This window comes from Adiantum capillus-veneris, chromosome 11, assembly GCF_014529385.1.
Source record: "Adiantum capillus-veneris isolate H3 chromosome 11, ASM1452938v2, whole genome shotgun sequence".
NCBI classification, from domain to species: Eukaryota; Viridiplantae; Streptophyta; class Polypodiopsida; order Polypodiales; family Pteridaceae; genus Adiantum; species Adiantum capillus-veneris.
Window position 1 is genome coordinate 19,258,267 of NC_140941.1, and position 14,332 is coordinate 19,272,598.

Here is a 14,332-nt window from a genome sequence, read left to right on the forward strand (position 1 = left end):
AATATTTTCTCCCTTCTTTCTAAAAGTGTTTGGCTCCAAAATGTTGATTTTCAACGTAACGTTAGCCTCTTCCTCATTTGTCGAGCACCACTCTCTCTCTAGAATTGAAAGGCCCAAAAGTGATTCCAACTTTCTCCTAATGTAACTGAGTGTCCAACTGCATCAAGGGTAGTAGGAGACCAAGTGCATACACTGTTTTGTACCTTTTATCTAAAAAACAATCATGTGGAAGACAATTGCTTTGTAAAGCAAGCATATAAACGCCGTCAAGCGAGGGCTATGCAAACTAATTATGACTTTAAGGATAGGAGCAATACGCCCTATGAGATAGGTCCACTACCACAACCTTTTATGCACAGGGGACTGCATGAAACATATCAACAACAATTACAACAACAAAGGGAAAGGGTTACCCACACAGAGGATACCACCTACACCAAGGTTGCAAGGACAAATGAGGAGAAATTCTGCATATAGACCTCCATTTCAACGAAAGAATTTTTGATACGCTAATCCAAATATGGGGTCATCTAGCCTTGTGGTATGCTATAATCGTCAATAGAAAGGGCATCTGGCTCTTTATTGCCCCAATTCTAGTAAAAATCAAGACTATATATTGTTATGTCGAATCTGTAGCGAGGAGGTTCATTATGAAGATTTATGCCCAAAACGGGTAACTTCAATGCAAAATGACATAGGGAAACAGAAGGTCAAAGGGGGTCCTAGTACCTTTTCCAACTTAGTAGAGGTTGAACAATTGCAGGATGAAGTTTCTCGTTAAGGAAACGTAAGGAAAGTAAATTTTTCTAAAGAACCCGTGATGGTCGGGGTAGTTACTCGATCTCAAAAGATGGACCATGATAAAGGGATTACTGTCCCGAATGTGAGTAAGAAGAGTGAGCACTCTTTCATAGAAGAGTTTGTAGAATCTCCTGATGAAGTGTCTGAGGATCATTCTTCTGATAAATCACCGATTTCTTCTAAGCTACAAGAAGAGAAAGAAATTACAAAAGGTATAAAACCTTTTCCAGAAAGATTACAAACATCTGTAGCTCACTGAAAGAGCATACCAGGTACCTTTAATTTATGGGAGTCTATGAAGGATTGCAAAATATCATTGGACTTGACCACTTTAGTAAAGATATCTCCTCTTTGTAAGAAGCAACTATATCATAAGCTCATATGTAAGAGAGGGAAGAGAAAAATCTCTAAAATGATGGAGCTAGTCAAAGAAAAAGGAGTTCCAGTAGTAGATATGTTTATGGATCTAGAAGCACCTACTATATCCTTGGAAACAGGAAGCCATAGCGTGGTTGGAGTGCAATTAGATGGTGGATCAGCAGCAGTCAGTGTAATGACTGAGAAAACTATGGGAGAGTTGGGATTGAAACAAGTGGAACCTACGAACATCATTCTACGCTTGGCCGATCAATGACGTGTAAAACCTTTAGGGAGTTTACAAGGGGTCAAGACTATAGTGGAAGGACTTGAGTTTCAAGTGTCTTTTCCAATATTGTTAGGAAGACCTTGGCTTGTACAAGCCAAGTGTATGCAAAATTGGCATAAAGGAGTGATCACTTTTGGTCTCGGGGGGTTCAATATGTGTAAAACTACCATATCACATGCATTCAAGACATGTTTGTAAAACCCCTTATCTGTGAATTTTGTTAAAAATATAATGTACCCTTTTCTTTTAAAATCTATAAGTTTTTTTCAAATGTGGAAAAATAATGCCCTTCTATATTATATTTCTGTAAGCTTCAAGAACTTTAAATACCCTTCTGTTGAACTCATGTGATAGGTTACATTTTCATTAGGTGACCTCCCCGGGCTTTTGGTCCTTGGAATGATAGAGTAGAACTGCGAGTTGTCTCTAAGGAGTTTTTGAGGGAGTAGAAAAAGCCGACTGTGTCAGAAACGGAAGAGAACACAAATTATAGTGGTGATAAATGAAAGGATAAAGAAGTAGTTAAACAACATTTCTCATTAAATACGGATAAATATTCACAATTTTTGCACAATGGTTACCATATGCGGATAGAGGATGATTCAACTAGGACAATCTCCACAGCAGAGGGTGTTGGTAATTATGTTTGTCACCTAGGAATGGGTGAATACAAATTTCATTACTCTTCGGGTTATGATTCTAATAAGGACATTGCACAATGGTTGTGCATCTCACATGAGTGTTTGGAAAATTGTTTTAATATAACCGTGGAGAACAACTTAGAGGATATGGATAAGCCTAGAGGAAAATCCAATGCACTAGCAGAAGTAAATGCTATCTGGGAACCATTATTAAAGGAGCGTGAGCTAGCAGACAAAGCTATGGCTCAAGTGCTACAAAAAATGGCGCAATTAGAAACAACAAAAGGACAAGCTATCTTAGAGGCTAAGCATAGCAAGGAATTATTGAAGCAATGGAAAGATTAATATAAATAGGAAGATATGGAGGAAACACAATCATACGAATATGGGATCACTGACATCCCTAAGTTCCAGACTGAGGGCTCTTTAATGATTGAAGTAACACTTGATACCGATATGGTAAATATTGATGACTTGTCAACAAAGAATCATGAAACTGCGATTGTATCCTATTGTGGGACACAATGTATGACTGTTGTGATTGATATGGAGAATAAAAATGAAGAGTCTGAATCTCTTAAAAATAAACAAAACTTACTTGAAAATTTTGTCTATAAGGAGGACAAACATCCTCTTGTTCAGTGAGAAGTGTCAGAAGGAAAATTCTTGACATTGGGAAGTCAATTAAAAGGAGAAGTGTTGGAGTGTTTCAAAGAAGTACTTACAAACTATCAGCATGCTTTTGCATGGTCGTATAAAGATCTACGAGGAGTCAAGCCTGAGCTATGTCAACACTATATTGACTTAGAACTTGGAGCACGACCTATTTGTCAATGTCAGTGTTGCACCAATCCTTGCTTATGTTGAATTGGTTAAGGCAGAAATAATGAAACTTTTGGATGTGGGATTTATTTATGCGGTTGCTTATAGTGATTGGGTTTCCCCAATCGTGGTAGTACCCAAGAAAAATAAGAAAATCCGTATTTGTGTAGATTATAGAAAACTCAGTGGGAAAACTAAGAAGGATCATTTTCCTTTGTCTTTTACCCATCAAGTTTTAGATCGTATTGCCGGATATTCCCTTTATTCATTTAATTATGGATGGATTCACTGGCTATAATCAAATTCAAATACATGAAGATGATCAATCAAGAACTACTTTTACTACTGAGTGGGGAACATTTGCTTATCGAGCTATGCTATTTGGGCTATGTAATGCCCCTACCAACTTGCAAAGTGTTATGATTGCAGTTTATCAGGATTTCCTACAAAAGTGGATGGAAATTTTCTTAGATGATTTTTCAGTGCAAGGAATTGAAGAGGATATGCCTGAAAAGTTGACCTTGGTGTTTGAACGTAGCATTGATATGGGCATTTCTTTAAACCCTGAGAAGTGTGTCTTTGGGGTAAACAAAGGAATACTACTAGGTCAAGTTGTCTCTAGAGATGTCATTACAGTTGAGAGTAAGGTAAGTAAAATCAAAGATTTGCCAATACCTCAAAATCTTTGTCAAACTGTGAGGATTTTAGGGCATGCCAATTACTATAGGATATTCATTTTGAACTTTGCTTCAGTTGTGGGACCTCGGGAAATTTTTCTTAAAAAGGATATAGGTTATATGTGGACTGACAAATGTCAAGTTGCATTTGAAGAAATTAAAGACTAGTTAGTAAAAGCATCCATTCTAGTGAGTCCTGATTGGACAAAAGAATTTCATATCCATGCTGATGCGTCTCATACAGTACTTGGGACTGTGTTGTGTTAGGCTGATGATAAGAAATTTGATCATCCAATCTATTATGCTAGTAGGGTCTTAAGTTACCCTGAGCATAATTACACTACGATTGAAAAAGAATGCCTATATGTGGTTTTCTCTGTTGATAAATGTTGGCATTATCTATTGGGAAATCATTTTGTACACTATGTGGGTCATGCTACATTGAAATACTTGTTAAATAAACCATAAATCTCTAGAAGAGTCATTTGATTGATGTTACTTCTACAAGAGTTTGACTTTGAGAGAGTTGTATGACCACGCAAGTCACATGTGTTAGCTGATCATCTTTCTAGATTACTTAGTGATGATGTAGAGAGGGGAGTTGATGATGAGCTACCCGATGCTAACATGTTTCTAATTGAAAATGAGTTACCTTGGTATGCACACAAAGCTAATTTTCTTAGCACGTCTGAATATCCTGATAAAGCAACTAAGCATGAAAAGAAGAAGCTACTTCTTCAAGCCCGTCAATCTTCATTGATGAGGGTTTTCTTATATCACATTTTCATCGTGAGAAACTTTATATATGATGCTTAAGAGAGGACAAAATTTATCAAGTTTTAAAGTCATTACATGATGAGCCTTGCGGAGGCCATTTTGCAAGGGAATTAACTGCAAGAAAAGTATTGATGGCACGATATTGATGGACGGCTATTTACAAAGACTCCTTTACACATTGTAAAAGATGTGATAAATGTCAGCGAGTTGGTCGACTCACTGCACAATATGCAACGCCATAAACAACAATACTAGCTTTGAAGACATTTGAGAAATGGGGAATAGATTTTGTAGGACCCATAGATCCTCCATCTCAATATCGTCCTAATCAATATATTTTGGTATGTACCGATTATGTTACTAAGTGGTTTGAAGCTAAACCTTTGAAGACTGATAGAGCCTTATGTGTGGCTAAGTTCCTCTATGAGGATATCATTACAAGATTTGGTTGTCCACTAGACCTGCTTAACGATCGAGGATCTCATTTTCCTAATGACACTATTAGGGAATTGACCGAGTTATATAAAATTAAACATCAGCTTATTATCCATGTGCAAATGGGCAAGTGTAAGTTACCAATAGAAGTTTGCATAACATTTTAACAAAAATGGTAGATGATAATCACCGTGATTTGAATGAACGATTACCTGAAGCGTTATGGGCTTATCACACCACTTTTAAGGTAGCAACCCAAAATGCACCCTTCACTTTAGTTTATGGTGGTGAAGCCATATTTCCAATCAAAAAGGAGATTCCAATCTTAAGGGGGGTGGTATTATCTACTAGACTTGGCGAAGAGGAATCTTTAAAAGATAGGTTGTTTACCTTGACCAAACTCGACGAGATGCGCTTGTTAGCCTTACAAAGTCTCGATACTATACAAAGGCGACGTAAAGGTTGGCATGATCGCCATATCAAAGTTCAAAAATTTCAAAGATACGATAAGGTTTTAATTTATGATAGTCATTATTATAAATTCCTTAGAAAACTCCAGATATGATGGTAAGGTCCTTTTAAAGTACTTCGGATCTTCAGTAATGGATCCATGTTAGTTTAGGACATTGACGAAGATTTAGATCCTTTCAAAGTCAATGTTCTACGAGTGAAACACTAGTTCACTTTCTTTAAAAAAACAATATAAGGGCAAAACCATTAAAAAAACATAAACATAAATCAAGTAAAAAGAGAGAAAAATTTGAGCTGCATTAGAAATATGTCTATTTCTTTCTTGTTTTGGAATAAGTGATAACACTCGTTATTTTAAGGCAGGAATTATCGCCTCGTTCACCATCACATTTTTTCCATTCCATCTATATTTGGTGAGTCGTGGACACCTCTCTAGACTACTTGTTTGTTGTGTTTAGACCTTTCATTCGTGGGTTAGGCATAGAGACCATTGTCTGCATGATCGATGATATACATGAGGTAGAATGGCTATTACGATGGTTGGTCATGGGTTTTGACTTAGAGGTGCTTGAGTGGTATTATCTACGGTTCTTGCTTGCACTTTTTGGGTATTTTTGTGAGAATGGCCCTATAGTATGTAGGGAGATGTTTCATAACTTAGATGAGGATATTATGATCTCCCCCATGGTATGGAGCTTTTTATTCTTGACGATGAGAATGAGGTGGTACCCTTGGGTTTACCTAGGGGATTATATCATATGTTGTTCCCTAGACAACAATCAATACTCCAATATGGCCAAGCACAACCCTATGGAGGGGGTTTTCAGTGTGTAGTACCTTTTGGCTTAGCCAATGCAGCTGCCTTATTCCGTAATATGAAGTGAGAGGCTTTAAAAAACAAAACAAATAAAACCACAAAACCCAAACAAATAAAAAATTCACAAAATCCAAAAAGAATCATTTCTTTTCTGCTTGATTTTTTTTGTTTTATTTTAAAAAAACAACACAAAAACAAGCAAAAACAATCAAAATAAACAAAATAAAAACAAACAAAAATCCCTTAAAAATTAGGAGTAGATCCCAGCTACATGTACTTTGTAGGGTGTGTGGATTTATTTTACAGATTAAATAAGAGATGTGACCACTTGGAGTGCTGAAAAGTGTAGCGGTGTTGAAGCAGTACGTAGGGATGCAGCTCATTGAAAGTTTTTAAGTAAATAAACAGGTGATTCCGTACGAATTCTAATTTTAAATAATGTTAAGTCAGTGGAAATTAACATGTTAAATTTTTAATAGTATTTTGAACTTCTTAGCTTAGTAGTTTATATAGTTGAACTATTATTCTTTAGTGTGACTTATTAGTTAAGAGTTTCTGACTGGGTCCATAGGTAGTTGAAAGGGATAGTAGAGATCATCAATTAATAGAAGTATTGTAGCTAAACTAAGTTCTAGATTAATATATTTATGCTCTTAACACTAGACTTGTTATGAGCCACAAAAATGGCTAAAGCCGCAAAAATGGCTCACATCAGTATTCTAGTAAATGAAACATAACTTTCGTAAATGACCTCAAAATTTCATGAAACTTCTTAATTATGGATTCAAGATATGAAAAAGGTTTCTAGATACACAATCTACGTAAAAATCTTAAAAATAAAAAATTCTACTTTTCTAGGACTAGTAAATTTTATGTAAAACTGTACTTCACTACTTAACTTGGAGAAGTAAAAAATGTTGGCAATCCTTAAATATGGGTTAAAAAATCTCGGTACATCTATCACATACCTATTCATAAATTTTTCAAATAATTTTGGGCCTACTTAACAATGATTTGATTTATTTTCAAAAGAAATAGGAGGAATTTGTTCTTCTGCACAAATTAGTTGTAGAAGATGGTGATGGAAAGACACCTTAAACCTTCATTTAGCTCTTCACTATTTTTTATCAACTCATATCGAGTGTTGGTCATAGTTCCTGGAAACCATTTTCTATTTAGATAACTAACATAGTGTTGATAATTGTTTTACAAAAGTCTCAAAAAGGCACAAAAATGCCTGATTTTTTACAGGACTAGTGTTAATATTGATATGGTATGGTATCAATATGGAAGTGTAGTAGGTCTATACGGTTAGGTTTTGTCCCTTGACCTTAGCTTATTATAGGTATGATAGAATGTTTTACAAATATAATGAGCTTGGGGAGGAAAAAGTAAATGTAAGCTTGGTACCCATCGCCATATAAGCTTGATAGGTGTGGATGGATCAACTTTGTCTCTAGTGACAGAGCCACGAGCCGTAGTCAGGTCTTATATGGGTTGTGAATATGAAAGGATATTCCTGCTCGATGCAACAGTGAGTGTGGAATGCATGTCTTAATGAATAAAATCAAAACAAAAATGCAATTCTGACGTGGCTTTCATAAATTTATTCAAAAAAAACTTTTTTTAAAAATATGAGAAAATACTTGAATGATTGAAATAAAAAAACAAACAAACAAAGAGGGAAATTTTAAGTCGGGCCGTGACTTCATTATTTTATTACTTGGGCACCCTTGGCCTTTTAGATGACCTCAAACGGACCCCGAACAGGCCAAAAACTGACCTCCCAGTGCATAGTTGTCACCCTGCTGCATCCATCCGCACACCTGGCACTCAGATTTTTTCAATAATTCCTCCCGCCACCACGTCAAGCGGCCCCAAAATATGGTCCTCATGATGAAATTTCTGCATAATTATCGCAAGAAAACATCCACGTTGTGCCCGTACTTCTCCACGTGCAAGTATTGACCCCATTCGACCTCCTAACGCCACTAGATGCCATCTGACACATCTGATTACCTCATGTCGTCGGCCCGCGGATAGATTCCTCGAGAAGTTTAACGCGCTACCAACTCCTCATTATTATAGAAAAAACACATTGATACTGGTGATAGTGAAAATCGATGCACTATGTACATGATGTCCTACTTGTACACATGTGGGCCCCACATAACCACCTGGCTCTGGAAAATGGGCAATCCTTTATTCAATGAACCATGCATGAGTATATACATATGCACAATTCCTTGCTCCAGAAAACTTCTGACATAATTTTCCCATCCCCTAGCCTGCTAGATCATTCATAATCAGCAACAACAAAAAGCGATATGAGACTCGTAGCGTCACAAGTCTCCTCATCCTTCACCAACATTGCTTGATCCATAGACAGCTCATCTTGCTCCACCATCATTAACCTGGCATGATATAATTTAAGACGCAATCCATTTACCCTTGACTTATATAGAACACCATCCAGGTTAGCCAGCTGATATGTACCATTCGAAAAACACTCCACCACCTTGAAAGGGCCTTCCCACTTAATCTGAAACTTCTTTTGGAAGGTGTTGTCCAGCTTACTGTTGTAGCACAAAACCATGTCATGCTTCTTGATACCCTGTCTTTTGACCTTTTCATTTATCTTTGCCAAAGCCTTATCCTGCATCTGCCGATAATGCTCCAATGCACTCATCCTATCCAACTGAATCTCTTGTAACTGTAAGAGCCTCTCTTTGAGTGCATCACTAGGCAGACCAAGCAACTTTTCTAACATCTGGACTGCAGGCAACTCTATCACCACAGGCAATAGTGCTTCCTTTCCATACACCAAATGAAATGGAGTAAACCCTGTACCTGTCTTCACCGAAGTACGGTAAGCCCATAATGCACTAGGCAATTCCAAATCCCAATTCTTTCCTTGGTGCTCAGACACTTTCGAAAGAATTTGTACCAACTCACCATTGGATCTTTCATTTAAGCCATTGCACTACGGATAATAAGGAGTGGTATGGTGGTGCCTAATCTTTATCTTTGCACATAAAAAGTCTAGCAGTCTAGCTCTAAATCCTGGCCCCTTATCCGAAAGTAGCTCTAGTGGCACCCCAAACTTGTAACATATTTCCTCGTACACAAATTTTGCCACATCCTTTGCAGTGATCTGTTTTATTGCTATAGCCTCTGCCCATCTAGAGAGATAGTCGATTGCAGTCAAAATATAGCTTTTGCCCCTGCTTGTGATAGGTAACGGGCCTATTGCATCAATCCCCTACTTTTCGAACACATCAAACACCATAATGGTTTTTCGTAGCTCTGGATTCAACACTCTCTTCCCAAATGCTTGACACCTATTGCAAGACCTACACCAATGGTGAACATCTACTCAATTATCTATTTAGCTACGTGTTATTTCCTATCAACTGGTATCAGAGCAAGGTTTGCTCGTAGCTAAATTATCTCAAGGAAAGGTTTCCTTGAATGAGTGGGAGTTATGGCGGAGGAAGGGAAGATCAAGATTGAGAAGTTCAACGGCAAAAACTACCAACATTGGAAGATGCAGATTGAAGGCTATCTCTACCAGAAGGACCTCTATTTTCCACTAGGTGGTCTTGCGAAGAAGCCCGCAACAATGGTAGATGAAGCATGGATTGTCCTTGATCTAAAGGCATTGGGAACAATCCGGTTAAGCTTGGCGTCAACGGTGGCCTTAAATGTTTTGGAGATGAAGACCACGGAGTACTTGATGAAGTCACTTGATGACTTCTACGAGAAACCATCGGCATCCAATAAGGTATTTCTTATGAAGCGCTTGTTCAATCTAGAGATGGCAGAGAATGGTTCAGTTGCAGAACACCTAAATGACTTTAACACAAACATAAGTCAACTTCGATCGGTGAAAATCAATTTCGATGATGAAGTGCGAGCTCTCCTTATACTATCATCTCTACCGGATAGTTGGGATAGCCTTGTGATGGCTGTAAGTAATTCTATCTCTGGCACAAATACTCTTAAGTTTGATGATGTTGTGGGTGTTCTCCTAAGCGAGGAAATGCGAAGGAGAAGCACAGGAGAATCATCAAGTGCTGCACTATCAGTGGAAACAAGAGGAAGGCTTAAGGAGAGGTTCAAAAACCAAAAGGGTCATGATCGCTCAAGGCGGAGCAAGTCACGCACAAAGTCAGTTCTTGAATGTTGGAACTGCGGCAAGAAGGGCCACATCAAGAAGGATTGCTGGTCCAAGAAGAAGAAGGAGACTGAGTCTCAAGACAACAAGCCAACATCGGAGGCCAATGTGGCAGGTAAAGTAGAGCAAGATGCTCTAATTCTCTCATTAGACAATGTGTCTAATTCCTGGCTTCATTCCATGCGACACCACACAAGCAACATTTCCAAGATTACACCAAAGGTAATTTTGGGTATGTATACTTGGGAGATGATGAAGCTTGTGAGATTGTCGGCAAAGGTACAGTTTTTGTCAAAACTAATAACGGAAATGAATCGAAGCTTAAAGATGTTAGGCATGTTCCTTCTCTTCGGAAAAATTTGATCTCTACAGGACAATTGGACGATGAAGGTCACAACATTGCATTCGGAAACAAACGGTGGAAGATCTCAAAGGGATCTTTGGTGGTTGCCAAGGGAGAAAAGGTTGGTACACTTTACTTGTGTACTATAAGCATGCAACCTTCAGCTTGTGCAGCAACTACAGAAGTTGAGAGTGCTGTGTGGCACTACCGGCTTGGGCATACGAGTGCCAAAGGAATGCAAATCCTTCAAACAAAGAAGCTTCTACCAGGTTTTAAAGAAGTGGACTTAGAGTTCTGTGAAGATTGTTTTTATGGTAAACAAAAGAGGGTAAAATTTCAGAAATCAGGAAATGAAAGAAAAAAAAAACTTGAGTTGGTTCATTCTGATGTTTGGGGTCCTGCAAGTACACCATCAGTTGGTGGCTCATTGTACTATGTAACATTCATAGATGATGCGACTAGAAAAACATGGGTTTATGTAATGAAGAATAAATCCGATGTATTTTCCATATTTCAAAGGTGGAAAGCCTTTGTGGAGAATGAAACAGGTACCAAGGTTAAATGCCTCAGATCCAACAATGGAGGCGAATATTGCAGCTAAGCTTTTGAAAGCTTTAGTGCTAGCAATGGCATTCGGAGGCAAAGGAAAACCCCAAGGACACCTCAACAAAATGGGATTTTGGAAAGGATGAACAGGATAATCATGGAGCGAGCACGAAGCATGCGGCTACATGCAGGCCTACCGCTTGAGCTTTGGGAGGAAGCTGTAAGTACGTCTCTGTACTTAATCAATCGGTCACCCTCAACGGCATTGGATGGGGGAGTTCCAGAAGAGGCATGGACAGGTAAACCGGTGAGTTATGCATTTCTCAAAGTGTTTGGTTGTGAGGCTTTCATGCACATAGATAGAAGCCTAAGATCAAAGCTAGATGCAAAGTCCAAAAAGTGTTTCTTCATTGGCTATGGAGAAGGTGACTTTGGGTATCGCCTATGGAATCCTGAAGATGGTAAAATCTTAAGGAGTAGGGATGTAATTTTTAACGAAAAAAATATGTACAAAGATTACTTGGAAAGAAAACAAACAAAAGAAATAGGTGATGAGTACATGGAGCTTGAGGACGGTGAAGACTCAAGGACTCCAAACGGTGACAATGTAAAACAACGTCAACCATATGAGGAGCCTCAACCTATTCCCCGAAGATCTACGAGAGCAATTAGACCTCCAGAAAGGTTTGTTCCTTCCTTCAACCATCTCTTGATCTCAGATTCTGGAGAGCCAGAATCATATGAAGAAGCTATGCAACATGAATCCAAAGAGGAATGGACGAAGAGCATGCAAGTGGAGATGGACCCACTACATCTCAACCAAACATGGGAGTTGGTTGAGTTGCCTAAAGGTAAGCGGGCACTTTAAAAAAAATGGGTGTACAAGCTGAAGGAAGAACAAGGTACTGACTCGGGGTCAAGTTGATATGCAGGCATTTCTTCTAGTTTCTCTTTTTGGTTTAGCTTCTTCTTGGCCTTCTCCGAGGCTTGGATTGCTCCTGTTTAGTGAATAGAGTGCAAAGTTAGCAGATTTGTTGGATTTTTCAATGGAATGTTCCTTCTAGATTGAAATGTTAATAATCTGGTCCAAATTGCTTCAAATCAATTTTTGTACAAGCAAAGATGCATAAAATCGTGCAAGGAACAAAACTATATGGTCAAAACAAAAATTTGCAACCAAAGTAAATAATTGCGATGATTTACAGCTGAGGAAAATTTTCAAATTTTTGCAAACTTGGCTTTATAGGGTTGAAGTATATGCCAAATACATGCTCTGGGTGAAATATGGGCTCATTTGGATGCACATATTGAAAATGGTACCAAATTTTGGCTTTAGATCTTTTAAATGGTAGATATAAAGAAAAATTGAGATTCTGAAATCCAAATTGATTCAAAGTTGGCTAGTGGGCTTATCACAACATGTACTTTGGATGTATGATGGCCAAATATCAAAATTCCCCAATTTTGATCAAAAAGTAAATAATCGCGATTATTAACTTTTCTTCCAAAATTGATATTTTTTGGCAAAATTTGGTTCTAGGCAAGGTATAGACCTTGGGTATGAGATATGAGGTGATTTGGATCAAGAAAAGTTGCTCATAACCCAGGTTTTGGCTTGCAAAGTGTTCTTTGTGTTTTTTGGCAATTTTACAAGTAATGGGTGGTCATTTTGGCTCATCCTTGATTTTTGGCATGTAATAGGTGTGTACACATGATGGGTGAGGCGATTTGACAATTTTCAAGCAAAAATGATGCAAAATAATGGCGATTATTTACTTCAGTGACAAAAACTTTGTAAAACTCACAAATTTTGACCCAAACATGTTTCATACACCTAATACAAGTCCTAAATTGAATTTGGTCATGTTTGATCATGTCGGCATCACTTTGTGCTATGTCGACTTTGAAATCACCGTTTTCTATGATTACTCTGTCTGTTGGGTTGGTCGATCAACTTTGAGGCTTTGGACTTGTCCGTAACATAGTCGTGAAGCTACCTGTCCAATTCTGGCTCATTTGGAGTTAGTTTGGCCTCGTATGTCGAATTTGACGCTTTGTAACCTTCGAGCTATTTTCTACTTTTCGGGGTCTTTGCTTGATGGATTTCACTAAACCAATCATATACATTGTATATGGATCTCATTAGCAAGCCATCTGTGGAGTTAGGTCGGAATTCTGGCATTTGCCAAAAACCTAAACTTTCTACTGGGGACCCCCTTGACCCCAGCTGAATGTTCATGTGATGGTATAGAAAGGTTCTATTATGTTAGGGCATGCTATGGTTCAAATCCCATCAGATTTGGTCAAGTTGGCAGGCCGCTATGGTCAGTTTTAGGTCGTAGGTCTTCGTGCACTGCTCGGTCTCTAGGGTTTTTTCTAAGGCTTTAGACTAGCTACCGGCCATACAAAATGGATCATTATTGAGTAAAGAACTTACCCCTCATGTCTCGTGTGAAACAGCACTGCAAAAGGTCAATTGTGGGCTCCAAAAATGTCGCGCGAAAGAGGCCGAAATCTCTCTCTGCAAAGGCTCCAAGTGCAAATGAGGTGGTTTTAGTCTACCATGGATATCTATACCTGGACTTCCCCAATCAAATTTCCCCAAATTCCCCCGTTAGTTCTAGTAGGCCGTGAAATCTATGTTAGACTCAAAAATTTCTCTGATCGGATTTTTGTAGCTCAATCTGCAAGAATTTTGCAAAAGTAGGCCTGGCTGCCTAATTTAGGCTTCCCGCTTCTGTCTTTTGATTTCATTGAAAATTTTTGTGCTTGTTCGCCTTGTCCTTCTGATCACCATCGCGTCTTTAATTTTTTCATTTGAGCTTTCTTGCTATTTATTATTAATTTTGACCTGTTTATTTGAGAAAACAAAGAAAATAGCAAAACTCTCTAAAAAAGTACTAAAGTAAAAATCCAATAATTAAGAAAATCACTTGAGAAACACAGTTTTATTGTTTTTTGTTGGATTTTAGTCTTATTTTTGATATTATATACACTATCATCGAAAAGATATTACCAATAAAGTTTTCCTTGTTGATGAATTATAAGGGCATTATTAGGTAATTTTGCAAAAAATCACACGTTAACATGGAACTTTTCCTCCCTCTTTAAACATTGCCCCTAATTACTTAGTACTTAGAGCCCTTCCACCCCTCCTAGATAGCGTACTCCGGGACGAC